This window comes from Heptranchias perlo, chromosome 30 (genome assembly GCF_035084215.1).
Source record: "Heptranchias perlo isolate sHepPer1 chromosome 30, sHepPer1.hap1, whole genome shotgun sequence".
Lineage (NCBI taxonomy): Eukaryota > Metazoa > Chordata > Chondrichthyes > Hexanchiformes > Hexanchidae > Heptranchias > Heptranchias perlo.
The window spans coordinates 20964591-20981908 of NC_090354.1; the positions used below are offsets into that span (position 1 = coordinate 20964591).

The 17318-nt window shown below is 42.4% G+C and overlaps 1 long non-coding RNA gene across 1 annotated transcript in view; it reads left to right on the forward strand.

Moving 5' to 3' along the window:
• Window positions 1-17318, forward strand: part of LOC137300162 (uncharacterized) — a 55900-nt gene extending 38582 nt beyond the window's left edge. The window contains exon 2 of the long non-coding RNA XR_010958038.1: window positions 16838-17318. This is a non-coding gene — a long non-coding RNA (uncharacterized lncRNA). The remainder of the gene's footprint in view (window positions 1-16837) is intronic.

Genomic DNA, 17318 nt, shown 5'->3' on the forward strand with positions numbered 1-17318 from the left:
TATTGGTTAGAATGCAATGGAATGGACCATTAATAGATTCAAGTGGTGTCCAGTACCTAACAGTTATAACATTGGACCAGCAACCCAGAGGTTCTAAGTTCAAATCCCACCACAGCAAGTTGTGAAATTGAATTCACTAAATCTGGTAATTTTAACAACAGCTTAAGTAGACCAAGAAAATAAAAGGATTAAAAAATCTTAGCACCAGGAAATGACCATGAAGGCTGCTGGTTTGTTGTAAAAACCCAACTGGTTCAACTAATGTCCTTCAGGGAAGGGAACCTGCCACCTCTACCCAGTCTGACCTACAAATTAGATCAGTTCCACACTATGGGATAATTTTGACTTTGTGTGATGGTGTGAAACGGGTGATAGCGAATTGGCAGCCTGTTTTTACATCTCTCCTGATCTTTATTTCCATTGAAGTCAACGTGGTTGACTCTTAATGCTCTCAGGGAACTAGAGATGGGCAATAAATACTGCCTCGCCTGGGTTGCCTACAGCTGAAGGACAAATGAAAAAAAAAGCCTTTAGGTGGACCAACAAATAGGAAATAAGGATTAAGTGGACCTTTGGTTTCTCACTGGAGGACCAGTTTCACTGTTGTATGAAATCTTTGTCTATGACTGAATCCCTCGCTGTAGGTCCTTAAGGTCAAAGTGTGGGTGTTAACAATAGAATCATCTCGGGAATGTCAGACAGTAGGTTAGATCCTCACAATGGGAGTGTCCATTGGTTAATGTTTCCATTTGAAGCTCCACACCCGGAGTTGCATTTGACTTACAGTGAGTATAAAGTGGGTTTTGTTGTAGTGCCAGGATAATATTGATACCCCATGCACTGGTAGCCTTTTAACAAAAATTGAAAAATATAACATTAAGATTTGTTTAGTCTGTGGATAGACTGCTGAAAAATGTGAAATTTCCCATTATTTAATAATATACAGACAGTGGCATTGCCTTTCAGTGGAGTTCCAACCAATGAGCTAGATGTAAAGATAGCCAGACTATCATGTAAAGGGGTAGAGGGACCATCTCTGTAATTGAACAGGGACATGGGAAAAACTCACACACATCAGAGATTAGTCTTTTCGCCCCTAATTTTCTCCCCTTCTCTTCCACCTTCCATGAAGGCACTGCCTTTCCCTGGCCAAAAGGTGCTTCATCTGACTGGCTATTCTTCCTATGTGAGCCCGGACAGCTGGTACTGGCTGGTTATTTGACTGTGGAAAGCATCACAGCTGAAACCAATCCTATCCTCAGCTGACATCTACACAACCACACTTTCCACCGAGGTGAGGAGATAGGCTATATAACAGGCATTGTGCAGAGAGACTGTAGATCAAAAAGAGTAATATAAAATATGGGCTGCTGAATCTTGGGTGAGAATCCAAAGTTAAATATTCCCCAAAAATATTGGACCATTGTTCAGATGAACTAAGATGCTGAGCAGCACCTGGAGCTCTGTAACACCTTAGTAAATAACACTGTGCAGCTTGCTGCAGCCATTGTTTCCAGTTCCAGCATAATTTCTGAAAAGAATACCGATCTAGTTCAGTGGAACTGGTTGCTTTAATGTAGCATCCTTGCTCTATCTGGCAGGCTGAACCCAAGCAGCCTTGGAATGAACCCAAAGTGGAATGGGGATTATTAGAAGAGGCAATCATCTAATCAAGGCATAATAGCCAATTCATAGCAGCAGCTTTTTGATGTGCAGTCAGTTAATATCAGTTCAGCTACAGGCTGCAAAAAGCTTTTCATACTTTCAGGTCAAGAGTGACAATGTGACTGCCCCACACTTGGCTGAGCTACCAGAGGGTTTGCCCATGATTTGAAATGCTGAGAGCTAAGAAGTGCAGTGCATTTAAACAAACTAGAGAAGAAAGGACTCGTTGAATGGCAATCTGTCTTCTGTCTTTATCACTCCGTTAAAAGGACATTTTTATAAGACGAAGAAGATTGTGCTTTGAGGTGGGTCCATTTAATTACTTAAATTGCAATGAGCTTTCATAATAAAGAGAGAGAGAGGACATTCACTGGTATCCTGAGCCTTGGGCCGAGAACTAGAGCCAACAATTTATGTCCTTCAGCCAACAGGCAGTTTTCACTTTCTTCAGGTCTGTTTGTTCAATGAACAAAGGGAATATTATTCTGTGCAAACAATTCACTGAACCTCAAAAAGGAATCCCATAGAAAGAAAAATGGACCTTTTTGTATAGTGAGACTTGAGCCAAGTACTTGTTTTAGGACAAAGGTGGGCTTTGAGGAACTAGGCCTACAGAGAAGCCTGCTGACCACGTTTACATGCTGCACTGAGTTTTAAATAAAAGGCTCTTTTGAATTTCTTTTTACACATTTTTAAAATCAGTAGCTCATACTCTGTCTGTTATCGCTATTCAGGTAGTCTTTAAAGACTAGTAACATTATATCTTGGCAACAAAATATTGTGACTGCATTTCCTATTTAACCCAAGACAAACCTATAATAACATTGACTGTCCTGTATTACCCAGTCATTCCCTTACCTCTGGAAACAAATCCTAGCTTTTGAGTTTTTGCTGGATAATTATGATTATACCAATTGTAGAAAATAATTTATTGCCTTAAAGGAAGGAGCTTTGAGGAAAATTGAAGTTTTCAGCTTAGAACAGGATTTCCTGATTCTTTGAACGTCTATGAATTAAGTTATCCAGGAAGAACAGATAGAATGACTTTTGCAATCTTCAAATGATAGTAATCCCCACACAGTGCAGGAGTGAAACCTTGTTTGATTGTTTCTGTGGAAATGCATAGAGCTTGATGGTGGTGATGTGGTAAGTGGGGAGTTGGGAAATTGTTTGGAAGACCCGACTACTCGGTCTCCAACCATGTGCATAATTTTGGGGTGGGAGGGAGGGCTAGACTGGACAGAAGAAGCTGTCACCGAAAATAGACGAGAGCTTCATTACAACATTGAACTGTAGTATAATGATATGACAGTCAACAATTTCCCGTGAATCATGCTTGGAAGGTGCTGTGTGTTGGTGTTGCCCTTATAAAGCAGCCCTTGCAAGGAGGCCAGTTCTACACTGAAAGGAAATGAACATTTAAAGGGAGGTTGCAGCTGCAATTTAAAGGGCAAATTTTCTGATAGAGCTCTCCTGGCACAGAACTTTGCCCATGAGGAGCACATATTGAGAAATTGTGTGTAAAGCCCAGTATTTTCCATCTATTTTTTAATTGTATGCTCTCGAGGCTCCATGCCAAAACTGTACAATTGAAAAATGTACTCTTAAATGTAGAATTTGTACAACAGGATAATTTTGCTGCTTTTTTTTTGCCACATGATTTTAGGCCAACAGTTTTGGCCGAGATATTTTTAGTTGTGAAAATACTAGCTCAGAAAATCAGGATGTAGAATCAGTATGGGTGGAGCTAAGACATAACAAGGGGCTGAAAACATTGGTGGGAATAGTTTATAGGCCCCCTAACAATACTTACAGTGTTGGACAGAGTATAAATAAGGAAATTAGAGAAGCATGTAACAAGGGTAATGCAATTATCGCAGGGGACTTTAATCTTCATATAGACTGGGCAAACCAAATTGGTAAAAGTAGTTTGGAGGACGAGTTCATTAGAGACAGTTTTCTAGAACGGTATGTCGAGAAACCAACTAGGGAACGGGCTATTTTAGATCTAGTATTGTGAATTGAGACAGAGTTAATTAGTAATTTTATAGTTAAGGATCCTCTGGGGCAGAGTGATCATAATATGATAGAATTTCACACTGAGTTTGAGAATTATGTAGTTAAGTCCGAAACTAGGGTCTTAAATTTAAACAAAGCCAATTACGTAGGTATGAGGTATGAGTTGGCTAAGGTAGATTGGGAAATTAGATTAAAAGATATGACAGTAGATAACATGGTGAACATTTAAAGAAATAATTCATAATTCTCAACCAATATACATTCCCTTGAGGAATAAAAACTCATTGGGAAAAATGATCCAATCGTGGCTAACTAGAGAAGTTAAGGATAGTATTAGATTAAAAGAAGAGGCTTACAATGTTGCCAAAAAGAATAGTAAACCTAAGGATTGGGAGGGTTTTAGAAATCAGCAAAGGAAGCCTGAGAAATTGATAATGAGGGAGAAAATTGAATATGAGAATAAACTAGTAAGAAATATAAAAACAGATTGTAAGAGCTTCTACAAGTATACAAAAAAGAAGAGATTAGCAACAGGAAATGGGGGCCCCTTAGAGGCAGAGACAGTACAAATTATAAGGGAGAAGAAGGAAATGGCAGACATTAAACAAATATTTTGTATCTGTCTTCACAGTAGAAGACACAAAAAACAGACCAGAACTAATGGGGGAGTGAAGGGTCTAATGAGAGTGAGGAACTTAAAATAATTAGGATTAGTAAAGAAAAAGTACTGGAGAAATTAATGGGATTAAAAGCCAACAAATCCCCTGGACTTGATGGCCTACATCCTAGGGTTCTAGAAGAGGTGGCTGCAGGTAATGGATGCATTGGTTTTGATCCTCCAGAATTCCCTAGATTCTAGAACGGTCCTCGTGGATTGAAGGGTAGCAAATATAACCCTGCTATTCAAGAAAGGAGGGAGAGAGAAAACACGGAACTATAGGCCAGTAGTAGTGAAAATGCTAAAACCTATTATTAAGGATGTAGTAACAGGGTACTTAGAAAATCAAAATATGATTAGGCAGAGTCAACACGGTTTTACGAAAGGGAAATCGTGTTTGACAAATCTATTAGAGTTTTTTGAGGGTGTAACCAGCAGGGTAGATAAGGGGGAACCGGTGGATTATCAAATGGTGGAGCGGGCTCGAGGGGCTGAATGGCCTACTCCTGTTCCTATGTGCAGAGAAGCTGTTGTGATTTTCCTGCTATGCGCAGATAAGCTGCACAGATGTAGCATATTTGAATTTTCAAAAGGCATTCAATAAGGTGCCACAAAAGAGGTTGTTACACAAGATTAGGACTCATGGGATTGGGGGTAATATATTAGCATGGATCAAGGATGGTTAAGGGACAGAAAACAGAGAGTTGGCTGGTTGTAACTAGTGGGGTGCTGCAAGTATCAGTGCTTGGGCCTCAGCTGTTTACAATCTATATCAATGATTTAAATGAGTGTAATGTATCCAAGTTTGCTGACGATACAAAGCTAGGTGGGAAAGTAAACTGTAAGGAGGACACAAAGAGGCTGCGAAGGGATATAGACAGGTTAAGTGAGTGGACGAGGAGTTGGCAGATGGAGTATAATGTGGGGAAATGTGAAATTATCCACTTTGGTAGGAAGAATAGAAAAGTAGAATATTTTTTAAAAGGTGAGAGACTAAGAAATGGTGGTATTCAGATGGATTTGGGTGTGCTTATACATGAATCACAGAAAGTTAACATGTAGATACAGCAAGCAGTTAGGAAGGCAAATGGTATGTTAGCCTTTATTGCAAGGGGATTGGAGTATAAGAGTAAGGAGGTCTTAATGCAATTATATAGGGCTCTGGTGAGACCACACCTGGAGTACTGTGTACAGTTTTAGTCTCCTTACCTAAGGAAGGATTTACTTCCCTTAGAGGGGGTGCAACGAAGGTTCACTAGATTGATACCTGGGATGAGAGGGTTGTCCTATGAGGAGAGATTGAGAAGAATGAACCTATATTCTCTGGAGTTTAGATGTATGAGAGGTGATCTCCTTGAAATGTATAAAATTCTTAGAGGGCTTGACGGTAGATGCTGAGAGGTTGTTTCCCTAGGCTGGAGAGTCTAGAACTAGAGGTCATAATCTCAAGATAAGGGGTCACCCATTTGGGACAGAGATGAGTAAAAATATCTTCAATAAGAGGGTTGTGAATCTTTGGAATTCTCTATCCCATAGATCTGTAGATGCTCAGTCGTTGAGTATATTCAAGGCCGAGATCAATGGATATTTGGACACTAACGGAATCAAGGGATATCGGGATAGGGCGGGAAAGTGGAGTTGAGGTAGAAGATCAGCCATGATCTTATTGAATGGTGGAGCAGGCTCAAGGGGCCGTATGGCCTACTCCTACTCCTATTTCTTATGTTCTTATGTTGCTGCAAGTATCAATTGCAACATAGGCATTCCATTGAGAATCCTATTATTTGTTATTTGGAGACAGAAGATTAGGAGAAGAGGAACGCTGGGCAGGTGAGATTAAACCTGAGATGGACTGCCCATACCTGTCATCCACATCTACAGGTAGGTCTGAGGAACGTTGTTACTGCCTCACCAGTGAAGTGCTGCCTTCAGAAAACTGACTCCCAGCCAACCTTTACCACAAGGACAGTGCTGCAAATAGCTGTTATGTTTAATACAGCCCTAGACTTTATACTACTGACTCATTCCAAGCTGCCACAGGGGCCATCATTAACTTCAGTCAATCCGCAGTGCACAAATGGACAACTGGCAGTAGAATGAGAGGGCACTGCATTTTTTTCACATGGTAGGATTCCTTAAAATCTAGGGGGTCATTGACAGCATCCAAGAACAGCAATGCGGTGGGAAGATCATCACCTCCAAGGTCCCCTCCAAGTTACAAACCATCCACCTGACTTGGACAAAAACCATCATGACTACATTGTCGGTGGATCTGTATCCTGGAATTCCATACTGATGTCCAATGTGGCAACAGCATCAAGGACTGCAGCAGTTCAAGGAGAAGGCCCATCGCCACCTTTTCAGGTTAAGTAGGGATGGGCAAAACATGTAGCAATGCCAGTGTTGCCTAATTCCAGAGAACAAATGAAAAAGAGTGCATAAGAATGGACCATAAGAATGTAGGAACATCAGGAACAGAAGTAGGCCATCCAGCCCCTCGAACCTGGTCCACTATTCAATTAGATCATGACTGATCTGTACTCAACTTCATTTACCTGCCTTTGCTCAATATCCCTTGATAACCTTGTCATACAAAAAATGGAAAGCTCCATTTGTCCTAGCATTCACAGCCTTTTGCGGAGAGAATTCCAGATTTCTACTACACTTTTTGTGTAAAAGTATGTCCTGATTTCAATCCTAAATGGCCTAGCTCTAATTTTAAGATTATGTCCCCTTGTTCTTGATTCCCCCATCAGAGGAAATAGTTCCTCTGCATCTACCCCACCAAATCTTTTTAACATTTTAAACACCTGGACCAAATCATCCCTCAGTCTTCTATACTCAAGGGAATACAAGCCACGTTTATGCAACCTGTCCTCATAATGTAAGCCTCTAAGCCCCGCTATCATTCTGGTTAATCTGCGCTACATCCCCTCCATGACCAATATATCCTTCCTGAGGTGTGGCGCCCAAAACTGAACACAGTGCTCCAGATGTGGTCTGACCAAGGCTCTATACAACTGAAGCATAACTTCCTCCCCTTTGTATTCCAGCCCTCTTGAGATAAAAGCCAACATCCCATTAGCCTTTTTGATTGCTTTTTGTACCTGTCTACTAGTTTTAAATGATTTGTGTACTTAGACTCCCAAATCTCTTTGCTTCTCTACAGTACCTAGTTTCTGACCTTTTAGAAAATATTCCCATTTATCTTTCTTAAGTCCATAGCGGATGACCTCACACTTGCCCACATTGAACATCACCTGCCATAGTTTTACCCACTCACTTAATCCATATAGCCACCAGAATCATCATCGAGCAGCTGATAGGCATCTTGAAGCATCTTTCCAAAGTCAGGACGTCCCCTGTAAAATGATGCCCAGAATTCCACACAATACTCAAAAGTTAGGATAGACCAGTGTTTTGTCAAATTCATTATCACTTCCGAGGACTTGAGCTATATATTCCAAGATCTTATTTGCCTTTTTTTTTACCACCGCTGCATATGTGAGGACAGTTTAAGGGCGCTTTCCACTAAAACTTCCATGTCCTTTCTCTACATTCAATGACATCTCCCATTTTTTGACCCAGATTCCTCTGCAACTGGCCTGCTTGACCCTCTACTTGTTATGACTCCACACAATTTTGTATCATTGGCAAACTAGGACAGCTTTGTGATCTAACCTTCCTCCAAATCATTGATACATCAAAAAACAACAATGGCTTCTCTCTGGTACCTCACTCAAGTGCTGTTCTTCATGAATGAGCCAAATAGTGACTATTGGCAGGTTATTATTCTGTGGGACATCACAGCTGAGCTTGATCTGTGCTCCCCTGACTTACACAAATATAGGGGTCACTGGTTAGGGACTCCTGGTCCATGGGAAGAAAATCGTGTCTGATTTTTCTCATCCCCAGGCCAAGGCCAACCTTCACTGCGGCATGATTGAGATTGGAAACTCAGCACAGGCTATTGATAATGTCTGGGACCCTTCTCCTCTTTGTGGCTTAGTGTAAACAACTCACACTTAAACAGCATCTTTCATGTAACCAACAAAGAAAATTGGAGGTCACCAAGGAGGAAGGGAGAAACATAAGAAACTTAAGAGATAGGAGCAGGAGTGGGCCATATGGCCCCTTGAGCCTGCTCCACCACTTATTAAGATCATGGCTGATCTTCTACCTCAACTCCACTTTCCCGCCATATCCCTCAATTCCTTTAGAGTCCAAAAGTCTATCGAGAAAGAGCTTATGACAAGTGACCAAATAAATGATCGAAGAGCTAGGTTTCGAGGACGCTTTTGAAGAGGAGGAGATAAGTGACGAGGTGCAGGAAGGGAATTACAGAGCACAGGGATGTGATGGCTGAAGTATGCGTCACCGACATTCTGGATATTAAGGAAATGCAGTGTCCTTCTAGCCTGCTACAGGTTGTCCATGGGGAAAGTACTAAAATTGCTTGTCTGGAACAACAACACATCAGTCAGCTACTTGATACATCTATGGACCTCAGATTGACTGTTTCTGATGTCATCAGCATGTTGAAGCCATTGAAGTTCATCAAGACAAAAGAACTGACTGCTGCAGTGGCTGCATAAAGGACATGTCACAGCTAGTTATAGCACAAAGAGGTCAAGGGCCATGTTAATCTGAAGAAGCTCGCACTTAGATCCAAGATCCTGTAGAGTCACTTGGATGTCATCAGTGACATCATGGATTTTGAAGAATCCTGCTATCTGAAAAACCCATGACCTCCCAGTCTGCTGCAGGTTGTCCATGGGGAAAGTACTAAAATTACTCATCCTGAAGGGAAACACATCAGTCAACTACTTGATACACCTATGAACCTCGGATTGACTGATGTTGCTGATGCCTCCAGAATCAGAGCCATAAGACTTCAGGACTGTGCTGATCTTGAGTGACACGGTCAGTGCCATCCCTGTCGAGCGGAGGGTAGGAGGTCAGTTATATTGTGGACCAAAGTCAGAGCAGCGGAGGTTACCACCCCAGTCAGCAGTCTTGTGTGAGTGGGAAGAAAAATGAGATCAAGCACCACACTGAATAAAGCCGGGGAGACGAGGAGTCGAGGGAGGCATTTTTATTAATGTGGGACAGAGACAGGGCTGTTTTCACATCAAGTTACAAATTATAAGTGCAGATGAAATTGAAAGTACTGATAGTACAGGCCAGTGCCAAAACACACAGATATTAATGTTTCTATAAATATTTAGCAATACAAACAGTGAACCTCCGCAGAAGCCAGGATTTGGAACCAGCTCTCACTCTGAGAAGAATTCTTTGGCATGCATTTGCAAAAAGAGCTTCTAATGAACACCCTGTGGGGACCAGTGCAGATAACAGACATGTTTACATCAAGGTTTTACGAACAGAATCGAGATATATAGGATAACGGACAGATGGCAGCAAGTTACAAGGCTGTAATTCAATCGAGCAGCTCAGTCTCATGGTTCATGAACGTCAGTGAGATTTCCCCCTCCCCTCCACCCCTGGCCAAGCAGAGATTGAATTTCTGCCATAGAATCATTGGCTGGACATTTACTGATTATTCTTTATAGTTCATCCACCCTACAGTTTATTTTTCAAAACTATCTTTAAAATGTTTTAGGTTTTATTTTACACTGCTATCTGTTGCATTCCTCTCAGCTGTCCTGTTTTAATTGGGGGCGTCTGATTTTAAGGGGCTTTGCTAAGGAAAAACATCCGTGGAGAGTGAAACCAACAAAATTGGACAGTTTGAGAATCGCACAAAGAACCCAAGCACTGACTTGAGTTCCACCCTTTCAACATTCTGCACGTTAAGAGGTTTGATCCGATAGACAAACTGACTGGGAGTCACGTGGCACAAATGAAAGGTTAATGGAGATGATAGTAGTGTAGGGACTGGAGGCATCAAGTGGGTAAGTGTTCTGGTTACAGCAGTGCTTAGAGATTATGCTAGTTGATATTAGTAAAGAACATGTTACTGCTTTAGTCGGAAATTCCTTTGCCCACTATTTTAATAATGACGTTAACAGGTTTAAGATGGATGAATTAAAGGACTGGTAAATTTTAACCCCGAGAATGGGTGGGTTGGGGGCAGGTGGGAAGGTGAAAATTGTAAAAATATAAAACCCAACCCGACCTGCTCCTTACGGTTTTAACAGAGGCGGGTTGAGGGACAGACGACCAACCCGCTTTCAGTTGGCGGGTCGGTAAGTAAAATCTTTTAAGGAAGATCCGGGCCTCCATTTTAACTGCATTTTTATTTTCAACTCCTGGGGGCTGGGATTCCCGGGCCTTCTTCTTCACGCCATGTAAGAGGAGGCGAGAAGGCCCGGATCAACAGGTAAGTACCTTCACTGCACTGCTTGTGGGTCAGAAGGAGCAGGAGAGTATCCTCCTGGCCCATCAAGCCTACCTGCTACAATCCCACACAAGCGATCGGCTGACACCGCCCCCCCACCAATGTCTGACCCACCCCCCATGACCTCCGACCCGCTCCACGATCACCGACCCCCCGATGACTGACCCCTCCTGACGTCCGAGCCGCCGATGACCGACTACCCCCCCCCCCACCTGATGACCGGCCCCAAGCCCCCCGATGTCAGACATTTTTGCTGGCATCTGTTGCCTGGCTGCTCTCTCGTCCGACTGACAGCCAAGCTGTTAATCTGGTTGGCTGTCACGTGGGAAACCTACAGAAAAAATTTGAAAGACACTCTTAGGTCAAAATTGTAAGGACATCCTGGAAACCCATACTTCTGGGTTTTCCGTCTGGAAATCCCCTGAGCCCCTGCTCTCTTCACAGCCCCAAGTAAATATCAGGGCTAGGACTCTGTTGCTTCATTAATGGCCACTTGAGGCATTTTTACATTGAGAGAAGTGCAGTGAGTGGTAGATGGGTGGATGCCCCATCAATGGCACTCTCTAGTACCGGGATGAGATGTTAAACCAAGATGTCTGACTATTTTGGTGGCTCAGGAGGGATTTTAGAGATTCCCCCAACCATTACCACCAAAGATAGATTAACTGATCATTTATTTATTTACTGTTTGTGGGAAGTTGCCAGCAGAGAATGGCTGCTGAGTTGCCTGTAGAATATTCACCACACTTAAAAAGTAACTCCCTGATTTGCTTTGAGATATGTTCATGTGATGAGGCGTTATATAAATGCAGTTAGTTATATTACAGTGTGAAGCTGACATCTCCTGGACACGCAGTGGCTTCAGAGAGTGAATGGGCCCGATCTTACTTTTCAATGGAAGGTTCTTTTTAAAACAAGAAGCGACCCACTCATTAAAACGTAAACAAAGGCGACTGATGCACAGAGGTTATGTTTGAACAGCACTCTTCCAGAATCGCTTATTAAATATAATATTGCCTTTGGGGACGTGTAAACCTGTCATAGGCCACCTCCCCCGATGGGTTACCCCTCCACTCCATGATGCAGAACAATAATAACGAACCACGGGTCTGTCCTGGTCAGTGGATTTTGACACAAGAAAATTAAAGGACATTTTCACCAATCATCGCTGTGCTTGCTGACCGACATTGGCTCCCGGTCCACCAATGCCTCGATTTTAAAAATCTCATCAAGATGTTCAAATCCATCCATGGCTTCGCCTCCCCCGACCTCTCTAACCTCCTCCAGCCCTACAACCCTCAGAGATCTCTGCCTTCTTCCAATTCCACTTCCTTCGCTCCACTATTGGCGGCCGTGCCTTCAGCCATCTAGGCCCTAAGCTCTGGAATTCCCTCCCTAAACCTCTCCACCTCTCCTCCTTTAAAACCCTACATAAAATCTACCTCTTTGGCCATGTTTTTGGTCACATGTCCCAATGTCTCCTTCTTTGGTTTGGTGTCAATTTTTGTCTGATTAAACACCTGTGAAGCACCTTAGGACATTTTATTACTTTAAAGGTGCTATATAAATGCAAGTTGGTGTATTATTGTTGTTTTAGTCCTAATTATATTGCATTGTGACAGGTGTAAAGGCACATTACCACTGTCTGAGACTCTGCACCACAAATATACATTCATTTGGATCTCAAGGAGGAGACGACAGCTGAAATATTAGCCTGCTTTCACTTTTCAGATGCTGACTGATCTTGCATTTTTATTTCAAATGGTTCCCTCCGTAAGAGTACAAGAAACTAGCACCTTCAAGAGAACATGTGGAGCATTTCCAGAATAGGGCAGAGACAGGCTGACTGCTACTCCAGCCTGGTACCGTCTCAAAACTCTTATCAGGATAATTTACTTTGAAGACAAAGCCCCTTTAAATAACTATTCATTGTTACCAACTGCAGACATTGGCAGATGACATTGCTCAACTTTGGTGAACACTGCCTCGGATTTAAATCAGGCTGTGCTTTTTATACAATTGTCAACTTCTTCGTAATTGCTAATTTCTTTGCACTAACTATTACATATTCCCATTATTTACTGTAAGAATTGGGTGTGTGCGCTCTGCAGAAAATCAGTGCAACGGTGACACCAAATGGGTATGGGTGGTGTTGCAGTGAAATGTTTTATTCATAACTGAAGCACTCAAGAATAGGTGAGAGTAGGAACAGAGGAACAGGAGTAGGCCATTCAGCCCCTCAAGCCCGTTCGGCTATTCAATGAGATCATGGCTGATCTATGCACTGAAGCTATTGTGACAGATATTCATATCGCCCTCCGACAGCTCAGTAAGTGTCCCGCGTGATATGGTATTGAGTGGTACTGACCAGCAAGATCCCAGATTCAACACTTGATCTGTGCTGAATTCGATGATCTGGGAAGGATACTGCTACTACATTAAATGGGGTCGATTTTAATTTCAGGTGAATACCAGGCGGTTGGCAGGTGGAGCACTTTGTCACCTGCCCGCTGTTACTGTTGTGAGACCTGAGCCATTTTGAGTCCCAGGCCTGATTTTCATGCTGCCGTCGAGCTTCGGGCACCATTCCTGCCCCTAGTGAGCCCACAAAAATAAAAGTTACAAATATATGAGCAGACTGTGCTGGTTTACCTGGAATGGCAGTCGAATTGGGATTGCAACACAACTAAAATGATGACATACAGCATGGCAGTAAAGCAGGAGGTGCTTGTGCCTTTTGTGTTAGTTTAGTAACTCACTCCAATCCAGTGCTTACCCTACCTGATACACTGTAACACTTGTATCTTGTTTCTGCACCTAATAACTATGATATTTCAAGTGTTTCAGGGTCCACCATTGTCCATTAATGTTGGAAATGGTGGTCCTCAGACGAGTAATGGCAGCTGTCGTCACATGACAGGATGGGGGTACAACAACACTTCTGATCATGGCCCTCAGGTGTATGTCACATGATATGAAGGGCCACTGATAAGATTGACAGTCATACTGCTATGATGGGAAGCGACATTAGACATGCTACCTACAGTGCCATTCCTCACTACATTTACTTACGTAGGGTAGACAAGACTTTGAAATAAGGTCTAAAATAGTTTCTTCTTGATTTGTGATAATACAGATGCACAGATAACCTTTATCACAATCCAATCATCTTAATGGTACATCAGCAGGCACCAGTTCCCAGGAACATATGTCAGAATGTTTATAACTGTAGGCGGCAGCCAGCACTGGTTTTGGGAATTCACTGCAAATTCAAACATACCGCACCTGCATTCTGGCTTCTCTGATAAGGGTTGTGGAGCCTGGGCATGCAGGTTTCGGTCAAAGAATAGGGGACTTTAAGTTGACTCACACCCACAGTGTTTGTCTTGTGGTTTAATCAGCTCATTGCCTCCATACCTGTGTGATCAGGCACTAGAGCCACTTTGAGACATTCAGGACACATTTAACAAATATCACTTCTTGCAACAAGATTAGGACATGTATTCAGAGTTTAGGGATCATGGCATATGATTTTTGTCAGCATTAGTTCAATCCTAAATAAGGGGATGTCTTCACAAAACTAATGACCTGTCAGATACGCCAAAGGACAGTCTAGTTCAGCATATCAAGCTCAGAATTTCCCCCATGTACTTCCATGGCAACAACACTTAAGCTCATTGTGTATCCATAACACTGGAACATTGCACAAGTCCACCCAGCTCAGTGGTAGCACTTCAGCCTCTGAGTCAGAAGGTTGTGGGTTCAGGTCCCACTCCAGAGACCTGAGCATATAATCTAAGATGACACTCCAGTGCAGTACTGAGGGAGTGCTGCACTGTTGGAGGTGCTATCTTTCGGATGAGACATTAAACCGAGGCCCCGTCTATCCTCTCAGGTGGACGTTAAAGATCCCATGACATCCCATCCCTGGCCGATATTCATTCCTCAATCAACATCACTGAAATAGATTATCTGGTCATTTATCTCATTGCTGTTTGTGGGACCTTGCTGTGCACAATTGGCTGCTGCATTTCCTACATTACAACAGTGACTACACTTCAAAAGTACTTCATTGGCTACAAAGTGCTTTGGGACATCCTAAGGTTGTGAAAGGTGCTATATAAATGCAAGTTCTTTCTTTCTTTACCCCACCGCCAGCCCAACATCCAGTCCCTGCAACACAACAATCAATGCACAAATGTACAACTTAGGCCTACTGCGAATAATAATGAACTCAATGAATTTGAGTTACATCACCATAAGTAGCATACAACAACAACAACAACTTAAATTTCAAAAGTGTCTTTAATGTAGAAACAAACAACCCCAGGCATTTCACAGATGCACAAGGAAAACGGTTGGCAAGTCAAAGATGGAGATATTAGGAAGGGTGACCAAAAGCTTTGTCAAAAAGAAGTGGGCTTTAAGGAGGGTCTTAAAGGTGGAGAGGGCGATGGAGAGGTGGAGGGGTTTAGGGAGGGAATTTCAGAGAGTGGGAACTGAGTGGCTGAAAGCATGGCCACTAATAGTGGGGCAAATGGAAGGGGGGTGCACAAGAGGCCGGAGTCAGAGGAATGGAGAGTACGAGGGCAGGTTGTAGCACTGGTGGAGATTACAGAGGTAGGGAGGGGCAAGGGCAAGGAAGAATTTAAACACAAGGATAAGAATTTTAGATTTGAGGAGTTGGGTGACTGGGAACCAAAGTAAGCCAATAAGGATGGGAGTGATGTGTGAGCAGAACTTGGAGAGAGATAGGATACAAGCATGGAATGATAGCTGGACTTCAAGGATTAAGTTACAAGGAGAGATTACACAAATTGGGGTTGTATTCTCTTGAGTTTAGAAGGTTAAGGGGTGATCTGATCAAAGTTTATAAGATATTAAGGGGAACAGATAGGGTGGATAGAGAGAAACTATTTCCACTGGTTGGGGATTCTAGGAGTATGGGGCACAGTCTAAAAATTAGAGCCAGACCTTTCAGGAGTGAGATTAGAAAACATTTCTACACACAAAGGGTGGTAGAAGTTTGGAACTCTCTTCTGCAAACGGCAATTGATACTAGCTCAATTGCTAAATTTAAATCTGAGATAGATAGCTTTTTGGCAACCAAAGGTGTTAAGGGATATGGGCCAAAGGCAGGTATATGGAGCTAGATCACAGATCAGCCATGATCTTATCAAATGGCGGTGCAGGCACGAGGGGCTGAATGGCCTACTCCTGATCCTATGTTCCTATTAGAGTTTTGGATGAGCTGAAGTTTATGGAGGGTGGAAGATGGGAGGCCAAATAATACGATACAATGAAAACAGTGCTTGAATTTAAGTATCCTTTTGTGGGCTGTACTCATGGTGGAAAAGCAATTTATATTAATTGAACCATCAAATAGTTTGGTGCCTTCAGTAAATTTTATATTATTAGATTGGCAGTACCCTCCTCTATGCTTTTTATGAATGGTGGGACTAGCAAGGAACAGAGAACAGCCCCGGTGGAACTTCAGTAGTCAGAGCTCCTCTCTTATTCGGCATGACCTGCTTTCCATTCCCAAGCCAGGCTAGAATAATAGAATCTTACAGCACAAAAGGAGGCCATTCAGCCCATCGTGCCTGTGCTGGCTCTTTGAAAGAGCTATCCACTTAGTCTCACTCCCCTGCTCGTTCCCCTGCAATTTTTTCCCCTTCAAGTATTTATCCAATTCCCTTCTGAAAGTTACTATTGAATCTGCTTCCACCGCCCTTTCAGGCAGCGCGTTCCAGTTGCAGTGCAGCCAACCATTCTGCACTTGCACTCACAGCCGTGCCTTCCAAGCATACACTTGCTCGGAGCAGACCTGGGACCACTGCCCATCTGCCCATCATCTCCAGAAACCTTAGCATTGCATGGAGAGCAAGGATGGTGGCAGCGATCATAGCAAAATAATCCCTTGGAGGGATTTACGTAATAGCAGAAGATTTTGCATTTTGTCATCTGAAACACGAGATGAAAAAAGAAGAGAATATTTTTTGAAGGACCTGATCAAAGGAATTGTTAAAATCCAAACTGGGAATTAGGAATAAAACATGAATGAAGATTAATCAGAATGTGTGGGTTTACCTGAAGCCTGGGTGGCTCTGACTAACAATAAAATATTTTTACAGGTGCACCGAAAGTACGGAACACACATTATGAATGATAGAAAAACAAAATATGAACTATTGGGGCAGAACTTACTCATTCTGGACGCTGTTCCTCAATGGCGTCCTCTTCAACTGCCATCGAATCCACCGGAGCGAGGTCATGAATGCGCAGTAAAACCCCGAAATCACAAACTTGCTCTGATTGGTTCACCAGCGTTTTGACAGTTCCGAATTAAAGGGCCACCTACGCTACAATCAATGCAATCATCAAACAATCGTAAACTTACCCGTCTGCTGGAATGAAGATACTTACGCCACGAGAAGGTGTGCTTGAAAACACCAGCCGTATACTACTTTTTAAAAGCGCGGAGACTTATAATGACTGCAAAACAACAAAAAATTAAATTTTAAAAATGTGGAATGTCTAATTATTCCTATTTTAATAGTTTTTGATCATTAAAAAAATTAAAAAATAAAAATTTTAATTTTTTTAAACTTTTAA